Source organism: Triticum dicoccoides, chromosome 4A (genome assembly GCF_002162155.2).
Source record: "Triticum dicoccoides isolate Atlit2015 ecotype Zavitan chromosome 4A, WEW_v2.0, whole genome shotgun sequence".
Classification (NCBI taxonomy): domain Eukaryota; kingdom Viridiplantae; phylum Streptophyta; class Magnoliopsida; order Poales; family Poaceae; genus Triticum; species Triticum dicoccoides.
Window position 1 is genome coordinate 106,663,158 of NC_041386.1, and position 17,621 is coordinate 106,680,778.

Here is a 17,621-nt window from a genome sequence, read left to right on the forward strand (position 1 = left end):
CGCAACACTCACTGTTCATCTAGAGGCAGCATCGATCGCCTTCAGTTAGCAGCAGCAGCGAAGAAATCGCTCGATCGAGTTCAGTTAACAGCCATCGATCGATCGCTCGGGTTCAGTAACACGTAGCCTGCAGTGCAATCGCTTAGGTTCAGTTAGAGCCCAACACCTCGCTCGGGTTCAGTTAGAGCCAATGCCTCGCACACACGCGCGTACGTGTATGAGAGAAACGCGCATCGCTCGGCCCCCGACCTCCCACCATAACCGGGAAATCCCTGAACTTTTCCTCCCCCTCGCTTCTACCATGGTTTTTTCCATCATGGACGGCCCAAAGAATGTCATGCATCTGCGTCTCCGGCCCGCCCAGGACGAAAAGCCCATTTTCTGTCATGATTTTTTGTCATAGAAGTAGGAGCCCACCACATCGATGATGATACTGGGTTTTGTCACAATTATCGTCATAGAAGTGTCATATGTATGACAGAAAAAAAATTCGTTCGGCCCAAAATGTCACGGATGTGTCTTTTTTGTAGTGGTAGCAAATTTCCCTCAAGTGGATGACCTAATGTTTATCAATCATAGGAGGCGTAGGATGAAGATGGTCTCTCTCAAGCAACCCTGCAACCAAATAACAAAGAGTCTCTTGTGTCCCCAACACACCCAATACAATGATAAATTGTATAGGTGCACTAGTTCGGCGAAGAGATGGTGATACAAGTGGTATATGGATAGTAGATAAAGATATTTGTAATCTGAAATAATAAAAACAGCAAGGTAACTAATGATAAAAGTGAGCATAAACGGTATTGCAATGCTAGGTAATAAGGCCTAGGGTTCATACTTTCGCTAGTGTAAGTCCCCTCAACAATGATAACATAATTGGATCACATAACTATCCCTCAACATGCAACAAAGAGTCACTCCAATGTCACTAATAGCGGAGAGTGAATGAAGAGATTATGGTAGGGTACGAAACCACCTCAAAGTTATTCTTTCCAATCAATCCGTTGGGCTATTCCTATAAGTGTCACAAACAGCCCTAGAGTTCGTACTAGAATAACACCTTAAGACACAAATCAACCAAAACCCTAATGTCACATAGATACTCCATTGTCACCTCAAGTATCATGGGTATTGTCGGTGTCAAAACCGGAGGATCTCGGGTAGGGGGTCCCGAACTGTGCGTCTAAGGCGGATGGTAACAGGAGGCAGGGGACATGATGTTTTACCCAGGTTCGGGCCCTCTTGATGGAGGTAAAACCCTACGTCCTGCTTGATTTATTCTTGATGATATGGCTATTACAAGAGTTGATCTACCACGAGATCGGAAAGGCTAAACCCTAGAAGCTAGCCTATGGTATGATTGTATGTTGTCCTACGGACTAAAACCCTCCGGTTTATATAGACACCAGAGGGGGCTAGGGTTACACAAGGTCGGTTACAAAGGAGGAGATATACACATCCGTATTTCCTAGCTTGCCTTCCACACCAAGTAGAGTCCCATCCGGACACGAGAAGAAGTCCTCAATCTTGTATCTTCATAGTCCAACAGTCCGGCCAAAGGATATAATCCAGCTGTCCGGATACCCCCTAATCCAGGACTCCCTCAATAGCCCCTGAACCAGGCTTCAATGACGATGAGTCCGGTGCGCAGTATTGTCTTCGGCATTGCAAGGCGGGTTCTTCTCCATCTTTCAAACGTTTGTAAAGCAGTGTCCGGTCCCATAAATGTTTGGACCTCTTGGCTTCTGTGCCCAATAAGGGCTTTCTCCCACGCGTCGAATGAATACGAGGCGCCAGGGCGTTTTTACATTCGCCCCCCTAGCTAGATAAATAAATTGTCTATTAAAGGGATGGGGATCCTTAGATCCGATCCATACCATCCTCCCCTAGAGAGAGTCCATCAGAGCGCATTCCGGAAAGATCAATTCCAGCATGGCCGACCTCCGCAGCTCCTCCTCCCACCCCCGAAGCCCTAAGCCCGGTGACTGGGAGAGGTGTTCAGTCCCACACAGTCGTTTAGTCGAACTGCAGACTAAGGTATTTCTCCCTCCGGCGTACATGGTGCCCGTTCGAGCCGGTCTTGCCACCTATAATGGCCGGGAGCAAGCGGAGAGCTTTCCCTGTCCCTCTATGGGGGAACGGGTCTGCCTTGTTCCCTATCTATTAAGGGGACTCGGATTTCCAACTCATCCGTTCCTCCGCGGGCTCCTGGAGTTCTACGGCCTCCAATTACACAATTTCACCCCCGCCTCCATCCTACATATCGTCGGCTATGTTCCTGGGCTGCGAGGCTCACTTCAAGCTGTGGAAAAGGCTATTTTGCCTCGTCCCTCGCACACAGAGGGGGTCACTTTATCAAGTGGGCGGAGCCGAAATATGGCGCATCGCCGATACCGGATACCTGTCTGGTACTCCGAAGAGGTCACCCGAAGACTGGCCTTCAGAATGGTTTTATATGGAGGACGTTCCCCTTCCGGACCCTGTTCGGCGGGGTCTTCCTGAGTTCAACAATGCTCCTCTGAAGAAACGCCGAAGTTGGCGCCCACGGAGCCCCCAGGTGGAAGACAATGGAGAAGTCCTCTATCTGATGAACCGAATTAAAGCACTGGCTCGATCAGGATTGACAGTAATCGAACTTATGTCGATTTGCATAATGCTGGGAGTGCAACCACTTCAATATCGTGGGCACCCCTTGTGGTGTTATAACGGGGCGGATGACGCCACCCGCTGCGGGCGTAAGGGTCCGGACAATGCTGCCGCTTTAGCGAAAATTCTGTCTGAATTGTTCAAGGGTGAGGAAGAGGAGTTCACTCGCATCAAGCCACGGGATGGATTCTCCATGTACAATCCTCCAAGCTGGGTAAGTTATATCTCCCTGCTCCCATTTTTCCCGCATTCTTTGTCGTAAGTATTCACCTTGCCACTTTGCGGCAGGAACTGCGAAAAGCCATAAAGGAGGTCAGCAGCCCTTCTCCACAACCAGAGGACCCTGACCAGGCCCTCGACTCCGGACTTGAAGAAGATTCGGTTATATTCGTGGAGCCGATAGACCGGCAGTTCTATCAGCTAAGCTGCGACGATGCCATGGTGGCCATTATGGCCGACTATCCCGGACTACTCCCTGCATCGCACGTAAGAAAAACAAAAATTCCAACTCCAAAACTAGGATCCCCTTTTAGACACTTCACCCACCATATACACATGGCATTTTTACAGGGAAGGCATTCGGGACGCCCTGCCGAACCCGCAGCAACGCGCCAACAGGAGGCACCGAGGCCGGGTAGGCCAAAAAGGAAGGCGGTTAGGACGGAGACGCCTGCGCAAAGGTATAACAAACCCTGCTCCATGGTAGTCGTCTTTCTCGAAATATAATGACGCCCGTGTTTCTTTAATAGAAAAGACGCTCGCCGGAATATGTCCGGCGATGTTACTAATCAAGCTTCCACCAGCCGGGCGCCAGGACCGTACATAGAGGCGGAAGCCGATATGGGGCGGGCGCCGGATAATCCCCCTACAGAGGATGCAGATATAGATTATCCGCTACAAACTCAGAGGTGGAAAGCACCATGAATCATAGGCACCGCCGGGCCGTACACCGTGACGCTTGTTTCTCACCAGAGGCATTTGATGCCTTCAATTCTGGAGAGGCGTACCTCCGAGCTGCTCAAGATGGTCTAGCCAGAGCCACAGATCAGTATGTAAAGGATGTACGGGTAAGTAAATCTGACGATTTATATGTATCTGTAGCCCCTGAGACTTGAAATAGTTAGCAGAACTGATTTAAGGATCATCTTTATTGTGCAGGTTCTTACAGAGAATTATACTAGGCTGTCACAGGAGCTAGAGGAATGCAAGACCCAACTGCAGGCTGCTGTGGCCGCATTGCAGGAACCGAAAAAGTCACCTGCTGGTAACATTTACTTTAAAGAATGATGGTTACCATATAATGTGCGGCATGGCTGCAGATCTAACAACATATGTAGCAGATGAATCCGGAGAAAATCCAGAGGACCAGCATGTTATGCGACAACTAGAGGCTGGCAAACGCGTGCTGACTGAGGTTAGGCGGGAGAAAAACAATCTCCAAGATGCCAATATTAAGCTGAGCGTGGAACTAAAAGACGTTCGGGGCCAGCTTGCAGACTCCGAGAAGGAGAATAAGCGGCTTCGGCGCGGCATTTTCAGTAAGTGCTTGAACGAATCCTTTTAAAGGAGTTCGGCAAAGAAGCCGACTAACAGTGTTATGTCTGTAGGTATGCTGACGGGTCATCCCATGGAGGAAATGCCTGGGTCTGCGGGTGATCTTCTATCCGAGCTATCACATCTGCACGAACAAGTTCAGCAGGTGATGCAGGGTGTTGCCCATGCCTTGTGGCCGTCCGTCTCCCTGCCAGAGGGCGTTGCAGAGCTTGCTGAGAAGCTCAAGGGATCACGGCAGCGCTTCCGATTATGGAAGATATCAGCCCGCCGACAGGGTGCCAGAGAAGCCTGGGCCATGGTGAAGACGTGGTATACCAAGGCAGACCCGAATCACATGGCCGAGGTCGGACCTGTGGGGCCCGACGGAAAAGATATCCCTGTTAGCTTATTTATGGGCAAGTAGAATTAGCCGCAAAGTATTCCCAACAGGATTGTAAGCTAGACTGCCTGTTGGATGGTATAGAAGAGGAATTTAGTCAGTCCGCATGACTATGTAATGAAAATGACATATATAATGCCTTCTAGCCGGATTGTAGATCATTTGTCTTGGCGGACCTTTTCGCTTCAACCTCGGGACCCGATAGTCCGGAGTGTATCCGAATACCCGCGCAGTTATATAAGAACCGGGGCATGCGTGGAGACCAGGCGTAGGGGTCATAAGTGCTTGAACAGACAAGTGCACAACTAGTTATGTTATATTACATGGGTAGTAAGAAACATCTTCCAGGGAGAATAGTTCCGTTAAGGGTTCCTTTCCCTGGGTAAGCATGCCCTAAAGTGCATGTCCGGATTGCGATAGGAAATGCAGGAAAAACATCTGGGGGCAGATATGGACAATAAATAAAAATCATCTTTTGTTCACCGACCGAATATTCCCTTAAGAACGCTAGCTTTTGGCTTCACCCAGTCTGAGGTACATGTCCGGCTGACCCGACAGTAACAATCGCAGAGGTGCTCCCCTTATGCCCTAGCCGAATTAACGGGAACGTAGGGCATAAATACAAGAGCCAGGCAACCCAGCTTGGCCAAAACTTAAGTCATATCGATGCATATAATGGCGAAAAAAGGTACATGCGGAAGCATGACACATGTTCGGGGCTTGAGGCCCAGATAAATAGTTAAGCTTCTGTGAAAGAAGACCCCGGGTATTATGAGCGCGGCTAGCGCATCTATAATGTGCAAGCGAGGCACAAGTTGGCCCTTAAAGGCCTACAGAAATAATAACAGAAAGGAAGAAAGAAAAACAAGACAGATAATGTACATGCAAAAAATGGACAAAGGGAGGGGACGAACATAGGGTCCGGTGCTAGGCATAGAATCTTCGGAGCCTGGCCGCGTTCCATGGGTTCGGCTCGAGTCGACTAGTCGATGCATCCCGCAGTCGGTACGCTCCACCGGTCAGAACTTGGTCAATAATGAAGGGACCTTCCCATTTGGGCTCGAGCTTGTTCTTTTCCTTATCCGGCAGGCGTAGAACTAGTTCGCCAACGTTATAAGTTTTGGCCCGTACTTCTCTGCTTTGGTATCTGCGAGCCTGTTGCTGATAAAATGCGGAACGGGCTTTGGCTATGTCGCGCTCCTCCTCCAGGGTTTCCAGACTGTCCTGCCGATCGAGCTCGGCTTCTCTTTCTTCGTACATGCGCACTCGAGGTGAGTCATGAATTATGTCACAAGGCAAGACTGCCTCTGCGCCGTACACCATAAAGAAGGGTGTGTATCCGGTACTACGATTCAGCGTGGTCCGCAGCCCCCAGAGTATGGAGTCAAGCTCCTATACCCAGTGCGTGTTAGACTCCATTAAGGAACGCACTAATCTGGGTTTAATGCCGCTCATTATAAGACCGTTTGCTCGCTCGACTTGGCCGTTGGTTTGTGGGTGATAGACTGAAGCATAATCGAGCTTGATGCCCATTTTGCTGCACCAGAGTTTTACCTCATCGGCTGTGAAGTTTGTGCCATTGTCAGTGATGATGCTGTGAGGGACGCCATAACAGTGTACGACCCCAGATATGAAGTCTATCACTGGTCCGGATTCAGCTGTTTTAACAGGCTTGGCCTCTATCCATTTGGTGAATTTATCCACCATGACCAGTAAGTATTTTTTCTTGTGGGTTCCCCCTTTAAGGGGTCCAACCATGTCAAGCCCCCAGACCGCGAAGGGCCACGTAATGGGGATTGTTTGAAGGGCGGTGGGCGGCATGTGGCTTTGATTTGCAAAGAACTGGCAACCGGCGCAACATTGGACCAAGTCCTGTGCATCTGCCCGGGCCATTGGCCAATAGAATCATGTACGGAAGGCCTTGCTTACAAGAGCCCGGGCTGCGGCGTGGTGACCGCCGAGTCCGGAGTGGATTTCTACTAAAAGGTTTCGCCCTTCCTCTTCGGAGATGCACCTTTGAAGGACTCCGGTAGTGCTTTTTTATACAATTCTCCCTCGTGGACCCTGTAGGCCTTAGATCGCCGCACTATGCAGCGTGCCTCATTTTGGTCCTCCAGAAGTTCCTGCCTAGTTTGGTAGGCCAGGAATGGTTCTGTCCACGGGGCTATAATGGCCATTGTTACGTGGGCTGAAGGTGTGATTTCGGTGGCGGGGCCTCCGATTGTGTCAGAGTATTCGGTTTCGGGCATTTTGGCCGGGTCCGGACTATGGTTACCGGTGTCCCCTTCCCATACTACGGATGGCTTGAACAACCTTTCTAGAAAGATGTTGGGGGGACCGCATCGCGTTTTGCACCGATGCAGGCGAGGATATCCGTCGCCTGATTGTTTTCCTGAGCCACATGGTGAAATTCGAGCCCCTCGAACCGAGCTGACATTTTTAGGACGACATTTCGGTAGGCCACCATTTTCGGATCCTTGGCGTCAAAGTCTCCATTTATTTGGGATATTGCAAGGTTTGAATCCCCACGCACCTCCAGGCGTTGAATGCCCATGGAGACTGCCATCCGAAGACCATGCAACAGGGCTTCGTATTTGGCTGCGTTGTTGGAGTCTGTGTACAATATTTGTAGTACGTACTGAACGGTATCTCCAGTTGGGGACGTCAGGACGACGCCAGCCCCTAGACCAGCCAGCATTTTTGTCACACCCTAGCTAGTCATGCATTAGAGTGTTGCATCATGTTTACTCTTTCATCAGAAACCTGAAATGGGGATGACAGAACCCCCAGTCCCCTCTGAAACCAACTAGGGTTTACTAAAAACTTTTTCAATGAACCTGAAATGCCCTTCTAAAATGCCCATCATTTTTGTCTTGGTTCAGAACCTCTGCCAAAAGTGATGCACATTTTCCTAGGCCATCTTAGGGTTTTTGAATTAAATCATAAATATTTGAATTTGGGCATTTAAAATTATATAAAATATTTAAATGCTCAAATATCTCCAAACTAAAATGTTTCATGTTGGAAATAATCCAACTATGGACCAGGAGTAGTTTGGTGATTTTAGGAGTAGCCTAAGTATTTTATTTAATTCAACAAAGTTGCAGAAGTATTAAAAAAGAAGAAAAACAGAAACAGAAAGAAATGAAAAAAAAAGCTTACGTGGCGCCTGCTCCCGGCCCACCTGCCGGCCCAGCCCAGCGCCGCTCCAGCGAGCTGCTTGCCGGCGAGGCAGGCAGGCAGGTGCCCGACGGCGACCGCAGCGCGCGCCACGCACCTGCTCGCCGCCTCGCCGCTCCCCGCGCCCGGTGACGTCGTGGACCGGCCTCCCTCGCTCCCCCGAACCCCCCAGACACCCCTCTCCTCTCCAGCTCCTCCCCCTCGCGCTCCCCCGCCATGGCCGACGCCACCATCGCCATGCCTTCGTCGTAGTCGTGCTCCCCGCCGCCCGTGCGTCCTCTCACCGTGTCCAGGAGCTCCGCCGCTGTCCACTCCATCGAGCCAGCCGAGCCCCGAGCGCTCGCAACGCCCGAGTCCACCGCAACGACCTCGGCCGAACTGCCGTCGCCGGAGATCCCCTTCAACGCCGTCGTCGCCCCGGTCCATCTCCGGCCACGCCAAGGGCTTCGTCACACTCACTGTGAGCTTAGCCATATCCCCCTCCCTTCCGTTCTTGCTCCCGAGCCGTGTAGCAACCTCCCGGAGCTCCACCGCACCCACCGCCGTGGAGCTCGTCGCTGACGTGCTCCCGGTCATCCTCCGGCCACTCCACGGTGTCCATCATACTCACCGTGTTCCGTAGCACCTAGCTAGCTACTCCCCGAGCCTCACCGACCCCTCTAGAGTCAAGTTCGTCTTCGGCCGAACCCCGGTGGCCGCCAAAGTCGTCGCCGGCGCCAACTCCGGCCACCCCGACCCCAACGGACTCCGCCAAGAGCTGCGGCTTGTCCTCAGCTCCACTCCGGTGGTCTCCGCGACCCATTTGGTGGCCGAAACGGCCAAAACCACTTCCGCCGCCGCGTCGGGCTCGCCGGCGGCTAAACGCCGGTGCAGCCGACCCGGGTTTGACCCCGGGTGGGCCCTGGTTGACTCCCCTGAGTCAATGACAGGTGGGGCCAAGCCCTATTAATTAAACAGGTTTAGTTTTAATTAAACTTTAATTAATTTAATCACCCTGACATGCGGGACCCACTGTCAGGTTTGACCCGGACGTGTTCCGTTGACCTGCTGACGTCACACTGACATCAGGCTGACGCAATAATTGATTTTCTGGAATTATTCTAATATAGGAAATTCCAGAATATAATTTAAACTTCAAAAATTCATACCTTTTATTCTGTAACTCCAAATCAGACAAATTATATATGTAAAATGATCAGAAAAATCCAATCTATCCATCTGTACCACTTTCATGCATGATTAAACAAGTTAACCTGATGTTTAATGCAGAACAAGGAAAAGCACTTTAAAAGGCCATGTTTGAGTTTGAAATTTGAATCTTTGATTCAAATTGGTTCAAAGCCTTCTGGTCTTAGTTGCATTAGCCCAACACACTCATATTGCTATGTTTCATGCATGCATCATATTGTTGCACATTGTTTGGTGATGGTTGTGTATCGGTGTTCTTTGCGGCAGGATCTGCCTCCGAGGAGTATCGTGATTACCCTAACGAAGAACCGTATCAGTGCATCGAACCATCAGGCAAGCAACCAACCATTTGATCATATCGATACAATCCCATGTTCTCGCTCCCGCTCTCTTTTACTGCATTAAGACAACGCGTTTCAAACTGCTGTGTGCTACGGTAGTTGAACCCACTTCCTCTGCATGACCTATCATTGCCACAGTAACTAGATGAAACCCACTAGCATGTGTAGGAGTTGATTGAGCCATATGTATGTGTTGTTCCTACCTGCTATGCCTGCTATGCTTAGAGTCGTGTCAGGTCTGGTTCATCTGGGTGATGGGCTAGAGTGAAATGATTATGTCGGTAATGAGAGTGGTGTGGTGAACACGATTTGGTAAAGGTATCGATGAGAGGCCATGTAGGAGTACATGGTGGGTTGTTTCATTGAAGCCGACCTTAAGCACTGAGATCTGTATGTGTGATTTAAGATACAGCTACTACCATGCATTGGGCCCTGAAATATGACCCCGCTCGACTTCTTATTCACCCTAGCTCTCTGTCCAGGAGTTGCAAGTAGTTTCTGGTGTTTGTAGCCTACTGGAGGCCGTGGACAGCGCTGACCGTAGGGGTGGGCTGTGATGCGGTAGGTACATGGCCGGGTGTACCGAATACCCGTTAGGTATCTCGGGAACCCTGTTCACATCGTTCGGGGCCGTATGGGAAACCTCGGCCGGACTCCCTGCGGATGGAACCTGGATAGGCGATAAACCTGGACTAGTGGCTTAAGTGTTTAGGTAGGTCGTGGTCTACACCCACGTCGGCTTTCGCTTGAAGTCTGCCGAGCACATGTCGTGTGCAGACGCTAAGTGGTGGAAACATGTATGAAGAAGTACACCCCTGCAGGGTTATCATGATCTATTCGAATAGCCGCGTCCGCGGTAAAGGACTACTTGGTTGCCTATACAGTTCATAGACAAGTAAATGGAAACTACTAAAAGCCTCAAGATAAGTGTGAGTGCCGAGGATGGCTCTTCCGTAGGAAGACGGAGGTGGATCCTCAGTAGTGTATTGAAGTGGAGAGTAGCGGACTCGTGTACGCAAAACCATTTCAAGTTGGAGTCTCGTAGGTTAGCCTAGCCAAGAGTCAAAGCTGGCTTGCTGCAATAACTCCACCAACCCTTCTTGATAATATGCATGTATGTAGGATCTGATGTAAGTCTTGCTGAGTACCTTTGTACTCATGTTGCTATAATTTACATTTTTCACAGAAGACGCTGCAACCCCTTCTGATGGGTTCTACGTAGACGTTGACATCAATGAGTAGGCTAAGGCCCAGGTGGTGATCCTGAGCTTGTGAAGGACCCCGTAGTATAGCTAGGATTTCCAAGCCTCTTTTATTTTACTAGTTGTCTGTACTCAGACAAGTTACTTCCGCTGTTGGTTTGTATGACTGTATGACTTGAATGCTGGGTCGTGTGACCCGTACCTTTGTGTATGATATGTATGGCTCTCTGAGCCTTAAATAAAGTACTTGTGTCATAGAGTCATGTTGTGATGCCTTGTTGTATTTGCACATATCGAGCATATTGTGTGTATGATTGAAATGCTTGGTATGTGTGGGATCTGACTATCTAGTTGTTTATCTTTAGTAGTCTCTCTTACCTGGAAATGTCTCCTAGTGTTACCACTGAGCCATGGTAGCTTGCTACTGCTCTGGAACACTTAGGCTGGCCGGCATGTGTCCTTCTTCGTTCCGGTGTCTGTCCCTTCGGGGAAATGTCACGCATTGAGTACCGGAGTCCTGTTAGCCCGCTACAGCCTGGTTTACCGGAGTCCTGCTAGCCCAGTGCTACAGTCCGGACCCACTTGCTGATGACCGACACGTTCGAAGCTGGGTCATGGATGCCTGTCCCTGTAAGTCTGTGCCACTTTGGGTTTACAACTAGTCATGTCAGCCCGGGCTCCTTAACATATGGATGCTAGCGACACTATCATATACGTGAGCCAAAAGGCGCAAACGGTCCCGGGCAAAGGTAAGGCGACACCGTTGGAATACCGTGCGTGAGGCCGCAAAGTGATATGAGGTGTTACAGGCTAGATCGATGTGTCATCGAGTCGGGGTCCTGACAGCGTTGGCATCAGAGCCGGACTGCCTGTAGGTTCTCCAAGCCAAACTGGTCGATGTTGAGTCTAGAAATTCTTTAGTTATATGTAGGGGAATTGTTTGTGGGTTGGCATGTAAGGCTCTTTTTACTCCTTTATCTTATGACATTCTGATCTGAGTCAGTCTATTCTTCCACCGGGGGTTAAGGAATTAGGATCTATTCTCTCTATCAGGATCACGTGTTACTAATCAGTAGTACCTTATAGGTTTGTTGGATACAAGCCTAGTTCAGTTCTATTACCACATTATGTTGTTAGAATGGCTTCAGAACTTTGATATGATGATGTTGAGTGTGTATGAAATCCTTTGTCAAATGTCTCAAAACCCTTCTTGAGCATTTACAGCTGTTATGCTGCCGAAATTTTGCTAGAAATTCTAATGCCTTTGCATTATGATTGTGCTTTCAGATGGCCACTGGCGACCTTAATCAAGTGGTTCGCCTGACTCGATGCCTAGATGTACCCGGCCATACGGCCATGTTGGTCAGGGTAATGACTGAGGCTGGATACCGTTGGTATCCTGAGTACACGGTCGAAGAGCAATTCCGAGACTTTAATCAAAGCCAGTATCTCTGCACTGTCAGGATATTTCCATCTTATCCTGGGTCCACCGAGCCCCTTCACTGCTCCTATGGACTCGGGGTTACTATTGAGATGGCTGTGCAGGACGCCGCCTACTCTATGATGACCATCATGCGAGTCAGATCTGGTCTATTTCGGGACTCTGATTTCCGGTATATGCCAGGATCACTTCCGGGAGCACAAGGGTATCTCCAGGCTATCTATGCTGACCCTACCCAGGAGGATTCACGGACTCGCACCACTGCTGAGATGCTCGAGGATAAGGACCGTGAAAATCGGGCCTTGAGGTTAGAGCTCTTCAATACCCGTGCTGACCACTGGGCCACATTGACTCGGTTTGCACCGGCGGTGCAAGCTGGATATTCGGATATGCGCGATCTCTATCCTGTGAGATCTGCTCTGCCAGACGTGATGGGTTGGCGTGATGTAGGAGGCATCACCCCACCTCGCGGTCCCCGTAGGCCACCGTCTGTTGGTCCAAGACCTCATCCTAGCCCCTATGGTCCACAAGCTCCGCGAGATCGTCTGTTTCCGGATGATCATGTTGAGTTTCCAGGCTATGGAGGTGACTTCTACGAGGACTACTACGGATCGGTCTGAGTTAGTGGTAGTATCACTAGTTCGTGTTAGCTGTGTCGTCTATCGTCCTGCGTGACTCGTGGGATATGACCTAGTTTGTATCGCCTTCCGGAGGTGTAGAAAAATAATGTATAGGAGCTTGGAATGCCTCCGATGAGATGTAATCCTCTTTTCACCGTAATAGTATCTTGTTTGGTCTTGTACTAAACCCTGTATGGTGTGTATGACGATGGAATAAAGAAGCAGTTTCTGTATCTACCATGTCATACGGATGATCTTCTTGCATTCCGAGTTATTCCTTACATTCTGTATCCTATGTCGGAATTTTATCATCCTGACTAAATCATTGTCTTGTTTACCTAGGATGGTCAACACGCGCACTAACCCTGCTCCTCAAGAGCAGGCCGAAGGCAGCAAAGTCAGGAATGCAAATCTGCCTCATCCTCCTTCCCTAGCCGAGGTTATGATGGAAGCCGAAAGAAACAAGCGGGAGACCAACCGTTTGTTGGAGCGTATTGAACAGAACACGGCACACCATCAGAGGTCTAACGTGGTGTCACTCAGTGATTTTATCAAGTTACATCCACCCACGTTCCACCACTCCGTCGAGCCTCTCGACGCTGATGATTGGCTTCGCAGTATTTCTCACAAACTGCGTTCCACGCTGGTAGCGGAGGCTGACAAGGTCACCTTTGCTGCATATCATCTTGAAGGCCCCGCCAGTCTATGGTGGGAGAATTATGGAGCTATGCGCCCAGCGGGCCATGTCACTACTTGGACTGAATTCAGCGAGGCTTTCCGTGAACATCACATTCCGGAGGGTCTCATGGACCGTAAACGTGAGGAATTTTGCAGTTTCACTCAGGGCCGACTCTCTGTGGATGCTTACAGCAGGGAGTTCGGTAACCTCGCACGATATGCAACTAAGGAAGTTTCTACTGATGCCAAGAAGCAAGCAAGGTTCCGTAAGGGGCTTAGTCCTGAGCTTCGCCGCGACCTCCGTCTGCATGAGTGCACATCTTTTCAGAAACTTGTTAACAAGGCCATCAGTGCTGAAACTGGTCAGACTGATTATGATGCAACACGCAAGCATGGCCGTGACATGGGTTCCTCCTCCGGTGCTGGTCCTCAGAAGCGCCGCGTGTGGGTGCCCAACACCGCCCTGCCATCCAGGTTCACACCGAGGCCATCTTTCCAGGCGCCTCGCCCTGTTCAACAGTCTGCACCAGCCAAGCCCTATGGGGTTCCAACCAACAATGCTCCTCCACGTACCAGTTCCGTGACTTGTTTCAAGTGTGGGGAATCTGGTCACTATATGCGTGAGTGTCCCCAGACCAACCCCAACCAGACTGCTAAAGCTGTTGGCCGTGGCAAGCCGACAGGGAAAGTGTTCCACGCCAAGCCGGCCACCGCTACACGTGGCCATGTCAACTGTATCTCTGCCGAAGAAGCTCAAGAGGATCCCAACGTCGTTCTCGGTACGCTCCTTGTTAATTGCCACCCGGCATCTGTTCTTTTCGATACAGGAGCCTCTCATTCATTTATATCCGAGAACTATGCTCGTTTGCATAACACCGCATTCTGTGACATGCCATCCACTATGGAAATTTCTACTCCCGGTTCTAGATGGCAGACCTCCAGGGTAAGTTATGGAAATGAAATCCAAGTCGACAGACTTGTTTTCCTTGCATCTTTGATAGCTCTCAAATTTTCAGATATTAATATCATTTTGGGTATGGACTGGATGTCAGCTCATCATGCCAAAATTGATTGCTACTCTAGGACTGTTCAACTCACTCATCCTTCGGGGAAGATAGTCAATGTCTTGACCCGATTAGCCAAGCGACAATTATATTCTCTTAACGCCAGCCCTTTGCCAGACCTTGAGGACGTGCCGGTAGTCTGTGACTTCCCGGATGTCTTCCCAGAGGAATTGCCAGGTGTTCCACCTGACAGGGATGTTGAGTTCGTAATAGACCTCATTCCAGGAACCGTCCCGATTGCTAGAAGACCCTATAAGATGGCACCACTAGAACTAGCCGAGCTTAAGAAACAACTCGATGAGTCCTTGAAAAAGGGTTTCATCCGACCTTGTTCATCTCCGTGGGCTTGCCCCGTCCTCTTCGTCAAGAAGAAGGATGGTACGGACCGGATGGTTGTAGATTATCGACCTGTCAGTTTGGTCACAATCAAGAACAAATATCCGCTTCCCAGGATCAACGACCTGTATGATCAGCTCGCTGGATCCTCAGTTTTCTCCAAGATGGATTTGAGGTTGGGCTACCATCAAATCAAAATCAGAAACGGGGACATTCCTAAAACGGCCTTTGTTACTCGTTATGGCCAATACGAGTACACCGTCATGTCCTTCGGTTTAACCAACGCTCCAGCCACCTTTTCTCGGTTAATGAACTCAATCTTCATGGAGTATTTGGATAAATTCGTCGTAGTTTATCTCGACGATATACTCATCTACTCCAAGAACGAGGAAGAAAATGCCGAACATCTAAGGCTAGTGTTGAAGAAACTTCGAGAGCACCGCCTTTATGCCAAGTTTTCCAAATGTGAATTTTGGTTGTCAGAAGTGACCTATCTGGGTCATGTAATATCTGGTAAAGGTATTGCTGTTAACCCTGAGCGAGTTCAAGCCGTCCTTAATTGGACCCCACCTGAATCGGTCAAGCAAGTTCGGAGTTTCCTTGGCCTAGCGAGCTATTGTCGTCGCTTTGTCGAGAACTTCTCCAAAGTTGCTAAACCTCTAACCGAACTCCTTAAGAAGGATAAAAAGTTTGAATGGACTCCACAATGTGAGCACAGTTTTCAGGAACTGAAAAGATGCCTGACTTCTGCTCCCGTTCTGGTACCGCCAGACTTCTCTAAGGACTTTGTTATCTACTGCGACGCCTTGCGACAAGGACTAGGTTGCATCCTCATGCAAGACCGACACATAATTGCTTACGCCTCACGGCAATTGCACCCACATGAGGAGAATTATCCTACTCATGATCTAGAGCTTGCAGCCGTGGTCTATGCACTTAAGACCTGGCGACATTACCTCCTCGGTAACCGTTGCGAAATATTCACTGATCACCAAAGTCTGAAGTACATTTTCACCCAACCTGGCTTGAATCTCAGGCAAAGACGTTGGGTTGAGTTGATCACAGATTTCGACTTAGGAATAACTTACACCCCAGGGAAAGCCAACGTCATGGCTGATGCGCTAAGTCGTAAATCTTATTGTAACAACCTGATGTTACAACAAAGTCAACCGCTTCTCCATGAGGAATTTCGGAAGCTTAACCTTCACATTGTTCCTCAAGGATTTCTTTCGACCTTGGTGGCGAAACCTACTCTTACGGATCAAATCATCGCTGCCCAGAAGCGAGATAAGGGAATAGCTAAGATCAAGGAGAACATTGCTAGCGGAGGTGCTAGTTGTTTCTCCACAAATGATCATGGTGTTGTGTACTTTGAGAACCGTTTAGTAGTTCCCAAGAACCAGCATCTACGGCAGTTGATCCTTAAGGAGGCTCATGAATCCCCTCTCACCATTCATCCAGGTAGTACCAAGATGTATCAGGACCTACGCCAGAGGTTCTGGTGGACTAGGATGAAGAGAGAAATTGCTCAGTATATCGCTAATTGTGACATCTGTCGTCGTGTAAAAGCAGAGCATCAACGGCCTGCTGGCACCCTTCAGCCCCTAGCTATTCCTGAATGGAAATGGGATAAAATTGGTATGGATTTCATTACCGGTTTTCCCAGGACCAAGAGAGGGAATAATGCTATTTTCGTCGTTGTCGATCGTCTTTCCAAAGTAGCCCATTTCCTACCTGTTCGTGAGAGTATAACCGCTAGTCAGCTGGCAGACTTATACATCTCCCGAATAGTGTCTCTCCATGGTGTTCCTTTGGAAATTAACTCGGATCGAGGAAGTATTTTCACCTCTCGATTTTGGGAAAGTTTCCAAAATGCTATGGGAACCCGTCACTCCTTTAGCACCGCTTCTCACCCTCAATCGAGTGGTCAAGTAGAACGCGTCAACCAGATTCTAGAAGACATGCTTCGAGCCTCTGTTATCTCTTTCGGAATGGATTGGGAGAAGTGCCTTCCATTTGCCGAATTCGCTTACAACAACAGCTATCAATCTAGCTTGGGTAAAGCCCCTTTTGAAGTTCTCTATGGACGACGGTGTCGAACACCCCTTAACTGGTCAGAGACCGGGGAAAGACAATTCTTTGGCCCGGATATGATTCAGGAAGCAGAAGAGCAAGTTCGCATCGTTCGTGAAAAGTTGAAAACAGCCCAATCTCGTCAAAAGAGTCAATATGACCGAAAACATAAGGCTACGACTTTCAAGGTTGACGAGAAGGCTTACCTTCGGGTTACCCCTCTGAAGGGAACCCATCATTTCGGTATCAAAGGCAAATTGGCTCCTCGTTACATTGGACCTTTTCGCATTCTCGCTAAACGAGGAGAAGTTGCCTACCAGTTGGAACTACCTCCGCACCTCTCCAGAGTCCACGATGTCTTCCACGTTTCTCAACTCAGGCGTTGCTTCTCGGATCCTATCCGTGGAGTGGACCACGAAACGCTTGATCTCCAAGATAATCTTACATATCAAGAGTACCCCATTCGTATCCTCGATCAGGCCGAGCGTACCACTCGACGTCATAATATTAAGTTTCTCAAAGTACAATGGTCGCACCATTCTGAGGATGAAGCAACTTGGGAAAGGGAGGATCGTCTTCGACTTGAGTATCCCGCCTTCTTTCCGGAGGAACCCAAATCTCGGGACGAGATTCTTTTGAGTGGGGGTGAGTTGTCACACCCTAGCTAGTCATGCATTAGAGTGTTGCATCATGTTTACTCTTTCATCAGAAACCTGAAATGGGGATGACAGAACCCCCAGTCCCCTCTGAAACCAACTAGGGTTTACTAAAAACTTTTTCAATGAACCTGAAATGCCCTTCTAAAATGCCCATCATTTTTGTCTTGGTTCAGAACCTCTGCCAAAAGTGATGCACATTTTCCTAGGCCATCTTAGGGTTTTTGAATTAAATCATAAATATTTGAATTTGGGCATTTAAA